We start from the raw sequence: 12,900 nt of genomic DNA, 5'->3' as shown, positions 1-12,900 counted from the left end.
TTTTTTTCAGTGCTAGGTCCTATGTAAGAGAAAAAAAAATACACACACACATACACACACACACAAGCTATGTCTTAAAAATTACTAAAGATTTTTGTATATAAAATTACTTTGCAGCATTCAGCAAATTCATTCATTTAAGAATAATTCTGACTATCTTTCATATAAACCATCTAAATTGTTTTGGGCTTGCAGAATTATGGACAATATTAATCAAAATTCTAAAAGTTATAAATAGGTAAAGACATGGGTGATTCAAACCAGTTCATAAATGCCTGAAGTCAAAGAAATAAAAATTTAATGAATTATTAACATTCTTATTCATAATAGCACAAGATACCATATCTAGCCTAAATGTTACCAAACTTTCCCCTGAAATGATAAAAAATGTAGTATCATCAGATTGAAAAATCCTATTTTATACTGCTCCCAGGACCTCCTTTGATAAATACAACTTCTTTAAGCCACCAGGGTGCCATAGCAAGGCAGAACAGAATTCACAACAAATATCATTGTGATGCCCACCTGCATCTTGGTAGTAGATTACATAATAAAGAAAAACGAAAAAGGGGGGGGGGCACTTGCTATTTCCTTTTAAGAGTTCCATCTGATACATTTATCTTATGGTGTATCATATTGTTGGTTAGCACTATAAAGTTCCAGATTCCTGCAGGTGTTCTAGATATTTTGTGTCTTGACTTACATAAATATTTCATAGCAAATAAGTAAAGATATCCCTCCACTTTATCACAATGAACATTGAAATAAACTCAAAGTCAAAATGAAATATAAAATGGAACCTTCTATGGAGGCATTATTAATTATTTTTATTAATAAAGAAATTAGGCTTCTGTAGAAAGCCTCTAATTCCCATGAACAAAGAGCTAATAAAGTCAAATCCGTAACAGGCTTTTAATTTCTGTGTGCCTTTTCCTAGGGACCCTGTGCAATTCATCTAAATTGAGTATTTGACTATTAGAAGACATAACTATATAACTATTAATAGATCATGACTTAGGTCACATAATTTTTTAAAATATTTGACAACATAATTCCTTCTTTGAAAGAGATCCATAATTAATAATATTAGCATTAACTTATCTGCTTTATAAAAGTAGACTATAGTAAATGTACTTACTTTTTACTCAAATATAATTCTGTTTCATTCAAATCCCTCTCTGACTATACAAAGACAAATAAAAATAATCTTATTTCCTCTAAACCAGACAATATTTCACAACCAGATTAAATTTCATTAATACTTTCACCATGTTGCTTTTCTCATCAGCCGTATCCAGTGAATTCTTGGTTATTATCATAACCAACTAGCCTACATCTATTGCTCCCCATAAGCTTTTTCCCTCCTATCTTTACTATCTTAGACCCTACCAGCCCACACAAATCCTCTGCTCTGGCTGGGCTTGTGTCCTTAGTTTTTAGGCACAAAATGTAGGTTTACTAGCAGAGTGTTGATCCCAATGTTTCTTCATTTGGAAAGTACTCTCATCCTTTTCTTCATAAGTCCAAACCCTACCCTTAATTCCAGGTTCAAATAAAGTCATATTCTCTCTAAAGTTTTCAATAATCAACCCATCTCAGAATTGTCTGTATTTCCCAGAGACTCATATTGTATTTATTGTCTTTGCTAATCAATTAATATTTATCATATTCATTGCATTTTCAATTAACTACTGGAATGTTTATACATCTTCCTCCATACATATTTAAATTTAATAAGCATAGAGACATGTTTTTTTTTAATTGTTTTTCCTTTAATGGCTCTCCCCCAGTCAACTGCACATAGCAGGTGTTCAACAAATTCTGAATTTACTCACATAAACTCAAAGAGCAACACAAGGGATTCATGCTCTATATAAAACATTCCTTTCCAGAGAAACCTGCTAAGCATTGCTTGAAGTTGCCAAGAGGAATGTTATCCCATGGGTGTCATTAAAAATAGATAAACACTATTTTGTGCTGGATGGTATAAAAAAAAGTAATAACACAGGAAAGAAGTAGCCATGGGTATACTGGCCCCAGTTCTCCTGTTTCATTATTCTTTAGATATTTTTGTGCCTTCCAGACTGTAAACATCCAAAAGAAAGAAGTAACTTAGTACCTGGATAGATAGATGCTTTAGTCTCCTGTGAATAAAGAAAATGAAGTAAACAATTAACAATGCTGAGTTCTATTTGTGGTTCCAAATTAGGCCAGATGTATCTGTGAAAGTTCTAACCTATACAATATAGTAATACCAAATTGTATCAGACAGTTTTCATAATATATATAGTCTACTAAACAACATTAACTACATTTTGCCACCAGCATGTCTCTCTGCTTTATCTTTTTAATCCCATTTGTATTGTCATCAGCTCTACCTATTGACCATGTAAATTTAATGCAATTATTGAAATCGTTGATTTAAGTATACTAGTATGCTACTTGGTTTTTATTTGTCTTTTATGATTTTTATTTCTCTATTACTCTTTTCCTGTCTTTGTTGTCTGGGGGAAAGTTAGTCAAATAATTGTTTGTTTGTTTTCTGTCTGAAAGAAGTTTATTAAGAAATATCTCAGAAGAATGGGAGAAAAGACAGAGGAACAGGGAAGGGGAAGTGTCCCAGGGAGAACAGTCTCTGATGTCTTCTGCAGGTGGGGGCAGAGGAGACTCCTGATGTCCAGGTGGATGCAGAAGTGCTCATGGCTAAAACCCAGGCAGAGGAACCTGAGGTAGTTGACATGTGTTTCTCCTGCAGCTATTCAAAGTCCACATGACCCTTGCCCACATAAGGTGTCAGTATGCACAGAGCACAGGTGTTCTGGCTGTGCACTGGTTTAGTCTGGTCACCTCTCCCTTTCATTGGAGCCACACTCTATGAATCTGTCAGGTTTCTTCCCTCTTACATTGAAGCCATCTTACTGCTGACACATGGCATGCAACAGCACAGTTGTCATACATAGGTAGCAATCCTCCCAGTCACCTTCTTCCAGAACTTCCCATTGGTGTGGGGTTGACCAGAGTCAGTCTGGAAGGCTAAATCATACAGTGGTCCTTGCAGGCAGGTAGCAAAAAATGGATGGCAGGCTGGCTGGCCCTTCTGAGACACTTCTGCCCTGACTGTTGAGCCTCCACAGGCAGTGGAGGCTCACAGGGTAGGGGGAAGTGGTGAAGGACAGGCTCACTGGAACACCTCTCTGGGAGGACAAGAGAATTGGAAAGATCCAAGGGGCATGGGTGAGGTTTAACTCTCCAAAGCATAGGCTTCCCCTGGAACATGCATCCTGCCCCCAAGCTTTTCTGGTGCTCCAGTATAAGTTAGGTAGCCATGATCACATTGAACCTTCTTTTGGTCAGAGACACCCAGGTCTTGTAGATAGTAATCCATTGTCAATATTTCAGGGCCTGGGTGTTTGAGAAGGGCCTCACCATTATCATGGGGTAAATACTGTTCACCCTGCATCAGCCATGGATGCTTAAGGATCTGCTTGGCTTTGGGCTGCTTCCTGGGGTCCAGGGTCAGTATTTGGCAGGTGAGTATTTGTACTGCTACAGAAACATGGGAGGGATGCAGTAGATTTCAAGCATGATCTGTATCAGCGTCTCCTTAGTGGTGGGTCGCATAAATAGGCACTCCCCTGTCAGCATAAAATACAGAATGACACCCAAGCTCCAGATGTCCACGGAAGTTCCTCATCTGCTAACCTCAGGATAATTTCAGGGGCAAAGTGTGAGAGTGCCCCAGAACCCATGCAGTTTCTGCCCTGGCATGATCATGGTGCTGAAGCCAAAGTCCATAAACTTGGCATGGCCTCTGGCATCCAGCATGATGTTCTCTGGCTTCAGCTCTTGTGCACAATGCCTTTGTCATGGCAGTAGCCCACAGAACACATTATCTTCAGGAAAAGTCTGTGGGCCTCTTTCTCCTGCATGTCACCCTGCGGGAAGTGGCAATAGCTGTCTTCCACCTATGTGCTCCATCACCATGTAGATATTTCTGTGGGTCTCAACAACCTGAAATAACTGAATCACATTGGGATGTTCAAGGCTTCTCATCATATCTGGTTCAGAGAGGAGCAGGAGGTTCTGCACTGTCTTTGACAGGACTTTCATTGCCACCTCTGCCCCTGTGGGCCAATGGCAGGGTAGTTTTAACCCGCCATGCCCAGTGTCCCTCAGGACCGCCTACAGGTTCCTCAAGACTGCCTTCTTGCAGAAGCTGGGACCCTGAAACACTAGACTAGTCACACTACTCTGGCTATATATTCTAAGGAACACAGCTAAGGATGCTAGCTTAAAAAAAAATATATACCAAGACAACAAATTCAAATCAAAAACACAACCAAGACAAAACAATGAACCCAAATCAAAAAACCAATATCCAAAGACCACCACAACCAACTGTCAACCACCAAAGGCACTAACTCTCTGGTAGTCTGACTCAACACCACCAAAAGCTTCCTATACTGATGGACAAAAACTCAGCCACAGCCACTCTCTTATATACCTGCACTTTGAAACTCACTCATCATGGCTCCTTGTGACATCATAGCAAGTCATCACCCAGTCATGCCTGGCCATAACTCCCAGTGGTCATATCCCTTTTGGGCCTCTAGAACTGCTTCCATTTGCAGAATAGGAATAAGGAAAGATTCTAGACATTTTTTGCTTTAATGGGTTATTTATTTATATATAAATATCAGGCCCACTGATATTTATATGTTTAGGAATTAACATTTGTACGGAACTTAAATGTACTTTTCATTTGTAGCCTCAAAATATGTAATGATGTTTCGCTTTGAAAGGCCACAACATTATCTATTCTCAAAGTAGTAGATTCCTTTTTCTTCTAACTTGGAACAACTGGTGTCAAAAGGATGGTAGCACCTCACTCACATGGTTACTGCAACAATGCTCTGTTCCCTAAGACACTGTAAAGCACAGTGTTAACACCTTTGGGGATGAGAAGGAGGCTTAAATGTTCATCATAATTCTTCCATGGAGTCCTATTCATGATGCATACACATTACATTGTGACACCAGTAACTGAGTGGGACAGGTAGAAATATACAAGAACTGCATATCCTGCTACTGAAGGTATGCTGGTATAGATTCACACCAGAGATATTTCTCTGGCTCATGTTAAAGGGAATGCCCAGGGGAACTGCACAGAAATACCTATAAAGTATATGTAAAATAAAAGGGATGGAAACTCAAATATTTTATGTGAAAAATCAATTAGATAGGAGAGAAGATAATCATTAATGGATACAAGGCACAATGAATCAGCAGCTGGCCCTGCTCCCTTATAGATCACAAGGCCCACCAACTGAACAGCCCAGCCTGTTCTCATAAGTCATAAGCCCCACTGAGACAACAGTGACTTGTCCTACTCCCTTATAACTTAGGTAGTTATACCACAATATTGCCAGTTCTGGAAGAAAAAAAAAAGGCCTTATTCCAAGGTTTGGGATTAGAACCCACACAAATGCTCTACAAGCTATAATTTAACCCATAACATGCTCTATGCCCATTTTTATTTTTTGGATTTGTTATAATATATTCATATGTGTACAAAATAAAATGGTATAATTTGATCAATTTCCCACCCTCCCTCCCTCTGGTCCCTTTTTTAATATTCTACTGGCCTCCCTTCTATTTTTTTAAATTGGTTCCAGTTAGTTATAGATGACAGTAGAATGCATTTGGAAACATTATACACAACTTCTCATTCCTTTGGCTGCACTTGTTGCAGAGTTAACACCAATAGTGTAATCTTATATATGGTAATAATGTCTCATTCCACAGTCCTTCCCTTCCCCACAGCTCCAGCCCTCCCCTCATTTCTCTCTACACACTCCAAAGTTCCTTCATTCTTCCCTACCCCCTCCCACTATGGATCAGCATCCACTTACCAAAGAAAACATTTGGACTTTGGTTTTGGGAGATTGGTTTATATCACTTAGCGTAATGCTCTCTAGTTCTATCCATTTACCTGCAAATACCAAAATTTCATTTTTCTTTAAGGCTTAGTAATATTTCATTGTGTATATGTACCACATTTTCTTTTTTGTGAAGGGTGAGAGATAGACATTTAATTTCATTTTGCTACATATGAATTTCCAGTTTTCCTACCACCATTTGTTGAATAGGCTATCTTTTCTCCAATGTGTGTTCTTGGCACCTTTGTCTAGTATGAGATAACAGAATTTATATAGGTTTGTCTCTGTGTCTTCTATTTTGTTCCATTGGTCTATATGTCTATTTTGCTATCAATACCATGCTATTTTTGTTGTTGTTGTTGTTGTTGTTTGTTTGTTTTTGTTTTATTTTGCTTTGTTTGTTTACTCTTGCTCAGTAGTATATTTTAAGGTCTGGCATTGTGATGCCTAATGCTTCACTTTTCTTGCTTAGAATTGCTTTGATACTTGCATTAAATCTGTATAACAGTTTTCCTAGTATGGCCATTTTGACAATATTAATTCTGCCTATCCAAGATAGCATGGAGATCTTTTCATCTTCTAAGGTCTTCTTCAATTTATTTATTTAGTGTTCTGTAATTTTCATCATAGAAGTCTTTCACCTCTTTAGTTAGTTTTTTGTTTTGGGGGGGGTCTTGAGGCTATTGTGAATGAGGTAGTTGAACCAAACTTGCATTCCTGGGATGAACCCCACTTGATTGTGGTACACTATCTTTTAAAATGTTTTTGTATGTGATTTTCCAGTATTTGATTGAGAATTTTTGCCTCCATGTTCATCAGGGATATTGGTCTGAAGTTTGCTGTCTTTAATGTGCCTTTGTCTGGTTTTGGAATCAGGGTGATACTAGCCCCATAGAATGAGTTTGGAAGGTTTCCCTTCTGTTCTATTTCATGAAATAATTTTAGAAGTATTGATGCTAATTCTTCTTTGGAGGTCTTGTAGAACTCAACTGAGAATCCATCTGGTCCTGGGCTTTTGTTGGTTGGTACACTTTTGATGGTGTCTTCTATTTCATTGCTTGAAATTTATCTGCTTAAATTGTGTATGCCCTGATTTAGTTTGGGTATGCCATATGTCTCTAGAAATTTGTTGATGTCTTAGTGGTTTTCTAATTTTTGGAGTATAAATTTTCGAAAGAATTTCTAATTATCTTCTGTGTATTAGTAGGGTTCATTTGTGATATTTTCTTTTTCATCATGAATTTTAGTAATTTGAGTTCCTCTCTTCTTCTCTTTGTTAGTGTAGCTAAGGTTTTCTCAATTTTATTTATTAAAAGAACCAACTTTTAGTTTTGTGAATTTTTTCAATGGTTTCTTCTGTTTCAATTTCACTGATTTCAGCTCTGATTTTAATTATTTCCTGACTTCTACTACTTTTGTTGATTTGATCATTTTCTAGGCCTTTGAGATGTAATGTTAGGTTATTTATTTGTTGACTTTATTCTTTTAATGAATGAGCTCAATGTATTGAACTCTCCTCTTAGCACTATCTTCATAGTGTCCCAGAGATTTTGATACATCAGTAGTCTCATTACTTCTAAGAATTTTGTTTTTATTTCTTCATTGATGTCTTCTGCTATTTATTTGTTCATTCAATAGCATATTATTTAGTCTCCAGGTGTTGGAGTATCTCCTACTTTTTATTTTATCACTGATTTCTAATTTCATTCCATTATGATCTGATAGAGTGCAGGGTAGTACCTGTATTTTTTTTGTATTTTCTGATAATTGCTTTTTGGCATATGTTAATATGGTCTATTATAGAGAAGGATCCATACACTGCTGAGAAGAAGATGTATTCATTCAATGATAGATGAAATACTCTATATATGTTCATCCAGTCTAAATCATTGGTTATATTACTTAATTCTATAGATTCTTTGTGTGCTTTTTGTTCAGAATACCTATCCAGTGGCAAGAGATGTGTGTTAAAGTCAGTGAGTATTATTGCGTTGTAATCTAATTTGATTCTTGAAATTGAGATGGGTTTGTTTGATGTACATAGATGCTCCAATATTTGGGGCATATATATTTACAATAGTTATGTCTTGTTGATGTATGATTCCTTTAAGTAGTATAAAATGTCCTTCTTTATCCTTTCTGAGTAACTCTGGTGTGAAATCCACTTTGTCTGATATGAGGATGGAAACCCCTTCTTGTTTACGAAGTCCATGTGAGTGCTTTTTCCCAACCTTTCACCTTCAATCTGTGGATGTCATTTACTATGAGGTGAGTCTCTAAGAGACAGCATATTGTGAGGTCTTGTATTTAAATCCAATCTTCCAGTCTATATCTTTTGATTGATGAATTTAGGCCATTAACATTCAAGGTTATTATTGAGATATGATTTGTATTCTTGATCGCTTTTGTTTATTTTCAGTTTTTAACTTGACTTAGTTTCTCCCTTTATTAACTTTTTATTTAGTGTATCTCCTTCCTTTATTTGTTTTATTTTTTTTTCCATTCCGTTCTCATGGAATATTTGGCTGAGAATGTTCTCTTGTGCAGGCTTTCTAGTTGTGAATTCTTCTAACTATTGTTTATTGTGGAAGATTTTTATTTCATCTTCAAATCTGAAGCTTAATTTTGCTGGATATGAGATTTTTGGTTGGCATCCATTTTCTTTTAGAGGCAGATATACATTATTCTAGGACCTCCTGGCATTGAGGGTCTGGGTTGAGAAATCAATTGAAATCTAAATTGGTTTTCCCCTACAGGTAATTTGATTTTTTTTTCTCTCACAGGCTTTAAAATTCTACTTTTATTCTGAATGTTAGTCAGTCTTATTATAATGTGACTTGGTGTGTGTCTGCTGTAATTTTGTACATTTGGGGTTCTGTAAGCCTCTTGTATTTGATTTTCCATTTCATTCTTTAAATTTGGGAAATTTTCTGATATTAGGTCTTTGAAAATATTGTGCATTCCTTTGATTTATATCTCCATGCCTTGTGTATTCTGATAAACTTTAAACTTGGACTTTTCATATTTTCCCATGTTTCTTCATGGTTTCTTACCATCTTCTCTGTTCAGTTGATTTTATTTTCAATAGTATATATTTTTTTCTTCATTTCCCGAGTTTTATCTTCTGAGTGGTCATCTATTGGTAATACTTTCCATTGAAATTTTAATTTGGTTTATTGTTTTCTTCATTTCCAGGATTTTTGCTTGATTCCTTTTTATAATCTCTGCCTCTTTATTGAAGTGATCTTTCGCTTTCCTGTATTTTCTCTCCAATACCATTCTTTATTTCAAAGATCAACCTAACTATGTATCTTCTGAACTCCTTTTCTGACATTTCATCTACTGTCTTGTCTGTGGATTCTATTGTTGAGACATCTTGGTTTGTTTGAGGTGCTTTGTTCCCATGTTTTTTCATGTTGTGTTTGTGTCTTCCCATCTAGAGCTATGGATCTAAGGCAGTACAGTTTCTACCCTGTAGTCTTATAGTATCCCTGAAGTCTTCCATTACTTTAACTGCAGATTCTGTGACAATTGACTTCCAGGCAGCAGTGGGTGTTCTGTAGGCTAACCACGGGCAATCCATGGGTGGATGTCAGGTGACAGGCATGGGTGAACAGGTAAAAAGGGGGGCAATATGCTGGTAGATGGCAGGTGATGGTGGCAGAAAAATGGTGGGTAAATAGCAGAGGATCAGTGGGCAGCAATGGCTGCCTTGCAGAGAAGCAGTATTTCCTTTGTTGGAATCTTGAGTCACAGAGCAATAAGGAATGCAGCCTCCCTCTGGATGACCATCTTGGATACTCTCACTACCCAAATAATTTTTAACATATCATTTTAATCTGTATATTTTCTTTTAGCTATACTTATTTGTATTATTTTTGGGTGGTCTGAGTTATAAACTTATCACAGTTTATTTAGTCTTAATAGTGAAATAATTCATGTAAAGCCAAGAATCTTGCAAAAGTAAAATTCTATTCACCTACCTTCATCCTTTGTGCCATTGCTTACAAATTTTTACCTGTGTTCTGAACATTTTATTAACCTCAAAAAAGTCAATTATCTTGTAAAGAAAGCAAAAGGAAATATATACCTTTCATATTTACCTACATACTTACCATTTCTTGTGCTCTTCTTTTCAGTTTCTATCTGGCCTGAAAAATATTCTTTAGTGTTTCATAAAAATGCATGCCTAATGATAACTAGTTATCTACCATTTTGTTTATCTGAAAATGCCTTCCTTTCATTCTCATTTTTTAAAGAGTATTTTACTAGAAATAAAATCCTTCATTGATAGTTATTTTTTGTTCTTTCATTACTTAGAATATCTATTCTAATTTTTTCAGTTTTCTAATACTTCTGAGAAATCTGTCATTCATACCAGTCTTGCTACACATGTAAATTTTTTATATGACCACTTTCAAAATTCTAGGTTAATCTTTTTTCCCCAATATTTTCAATAAGATGTGCCTGCAGTGTGGTTCTTTTTGTGTTTATTCTGTCTAGAGTACACTGAGCTTCCCCAGATCTGTACATTGATGTTTTCCATTCAAGACACCATTTCTTCAAACATTTTTCTTCTTCATTCTGTGTTCTCTGAGAAATTCAAATTAGACATATATTAGGTCAGTTGATATTATTTCATAAGCTACTGAAGGCATGTGAATTTTCCCCAATCTTAGTCTCCTCTCTCTCCTTCAGATGGGGTAATTTTATTGACCTTCTAGTTTACTGGCATGCTTTTGCTATGAAGCCATTCAGTGAGTTTTTCATTTTAAAAATTGTATTTTTCAATTCTAAAATTTCTTTAGTTTTTAATAAATTTCTATAGTGAGATTTCCCATCTCTAACTTTTTATAACTATTGTTTTCCTGAGGTTTTTCAATGTATTTATAAAAGCCAGTTTAAAGTCCTCATATGCTGGTTTTCCCAAATGATTCATCTACTTTCTTTCTTGGTTATGGGTCATATTTAGCTGAAACATTATTTTCATCATTAAAATGTTGGAATATAATTTATCCTTTATAAACATGTGAGTTTTGTTCTGTCAGGGAGTTAAATTTCTGACTGATCACCTAGAACTGGCAGCAGTTTGGTGTTATGCTTTGCTAGGGTGGGGTGGGTAAAAGCCCACTGGAGTTTAAGTTGAAAGGATTCAAACTCAAAATTCTGTCTGCTTTGCCTTGATAAGAATTTAAAATCACTCTTCTCTAACCTTAGCTGTTACTTTCTAGTAGATTTCTCTATGTCTCTCCCATGCATGCATAACTTAGAGGTCAGTGGAGATTTTGAGGAGACTTCATTCTCATATTTTGAGGCTTTTCCTCTGGATTCATACTTTACAGATGTCCTTAATTTTCAGCCACTTTTGCCATCCTTGAATTTCATCTTCTAATTCCTTGAGCCATTAAGATATTGGCTTTCGAAGTAAGTCCAGATGGTCCTATGTCATACAGATGACAAAATGACTTGAAAATCATATGTATGTGATTCTCACCTAGTGACTATAGGTCTCTTCTTTCAGTGGTTAAATCCCCTCTGGGTTCTGTTTGCTTCTGGTCACTCTTTAACGTGCCTTTAAAACACACACATGCTCACACATAAACACACACATCTATGTATATTTTATAACTGTTATCTCTGAAAAGGTCAGTCCAATTCTCTGCAATTGCTTGGATTAGAATACCATTTTTAGCATTTATTTTCAAACCACAATTCTGAGCTAGAGAAAGCATTTGACTAGTTCCCAAGATACCTTAAATCTTCTTTGACACATAATTTTCTGTTTTCAAATGTATTTTCCTGACAAAATCCAGTTATTTTACTAAAACCACAATTTTGATCAAGCTACTCACTTTAAAATCTTTGCCTAGTTTCCCATTACTCTTAGAATCACATTCAGAAATCTTTTTTTATGATTTTTATTTGTTCTTTTTAGATATACATAACAGTAGAGTGTATTTTGACATATCACACATACGTGGAGTATAATTTATTCTAATTAGAATCCCATTGTGGTAGTATATGAACATCTAAAATTCTTAATATGGCCTTTCACAACTTGCAAATCTGCCCCCTTTCTATGTCTTCCACTTTATCTTGTATGCTTTATTTGCCCCATAGTCTGTAATCACACCACAAATCCTTGAGTTTAACAAACTACATACCTACTAGGGTCTTCACACCTATTTCTTCTACTGGATCACTGTTCCTCCTACTTCTTACATGCATCAACACACTTAACTTTCAGGCTTTAACCTAAATGTTATTTTTAGATCTGATTCTATAGATTCTATTAGTCATGTACTATATTGAGTATATCAATCAAGCACAATTTATATGTATATGGATTCATTCCAAGAGAAAGCCATACTTACAATATGGTTTTTTCTTGATTTTATTTTTTAAATACATGACAGTGGAATGTATTACAATTCTTATTATACATATAGAGCACACTTTTTCATATCATATCAAGTATGTTCACGCCAATTCATGTCTTTATACATGTACTTTGTGGGGTTCTTTTGCATTACAATTCTTATTACACATATATACCACAATTTTTCATATCTCTGTTTGTATATAAAGTAGGTTGACACCCAATTTGTGTCTTCATACATCTACTTTGGATAATGTTGTCCATCACATTCTACCATCCTTGTTAATCCCCTACCTCCTCCTTTTCCTCCCTCCCCTCTTCCCTATCTAGAATTATTCATCTATTCATCCCATGTTCCCCCTCTCTACCCTACTATGAGTCAACCTTCTTATATCAGAGAAAACATGTTTTGAGGGATTGACTAGCTTCACTTAGCATTATCTTCTCCAACGCCACCCATTTACCCACAAATGCCATGATTTTATTCTCATTGCTGTGTAAAATTCCACTGTGTATATATACCACATTTTTTTATCCATTCATCCACTGGAGGGCATCTAGGTTGGCTCCTACAGGAACACA

The sequence above is a fragment of the Urocitellus parryii genome, chromosome 8 (genome assembly GCF_045843805.1).
Source record: "Urocitellus parryii isolate mUroPar1 chromosome 8, mUroPar1.hap1, whole genome shotgun sequence".
NCBI lineage: Eukaryota > Metazoa > Chordata > Mammalia > Rodentia > Sciuridae > Urocitellus > Urocitellus parryii.
The sequence above is the reverse complement of the archived record's forward strand: the minus strand, read 5'-3'. Positions refer to the sequence as shown.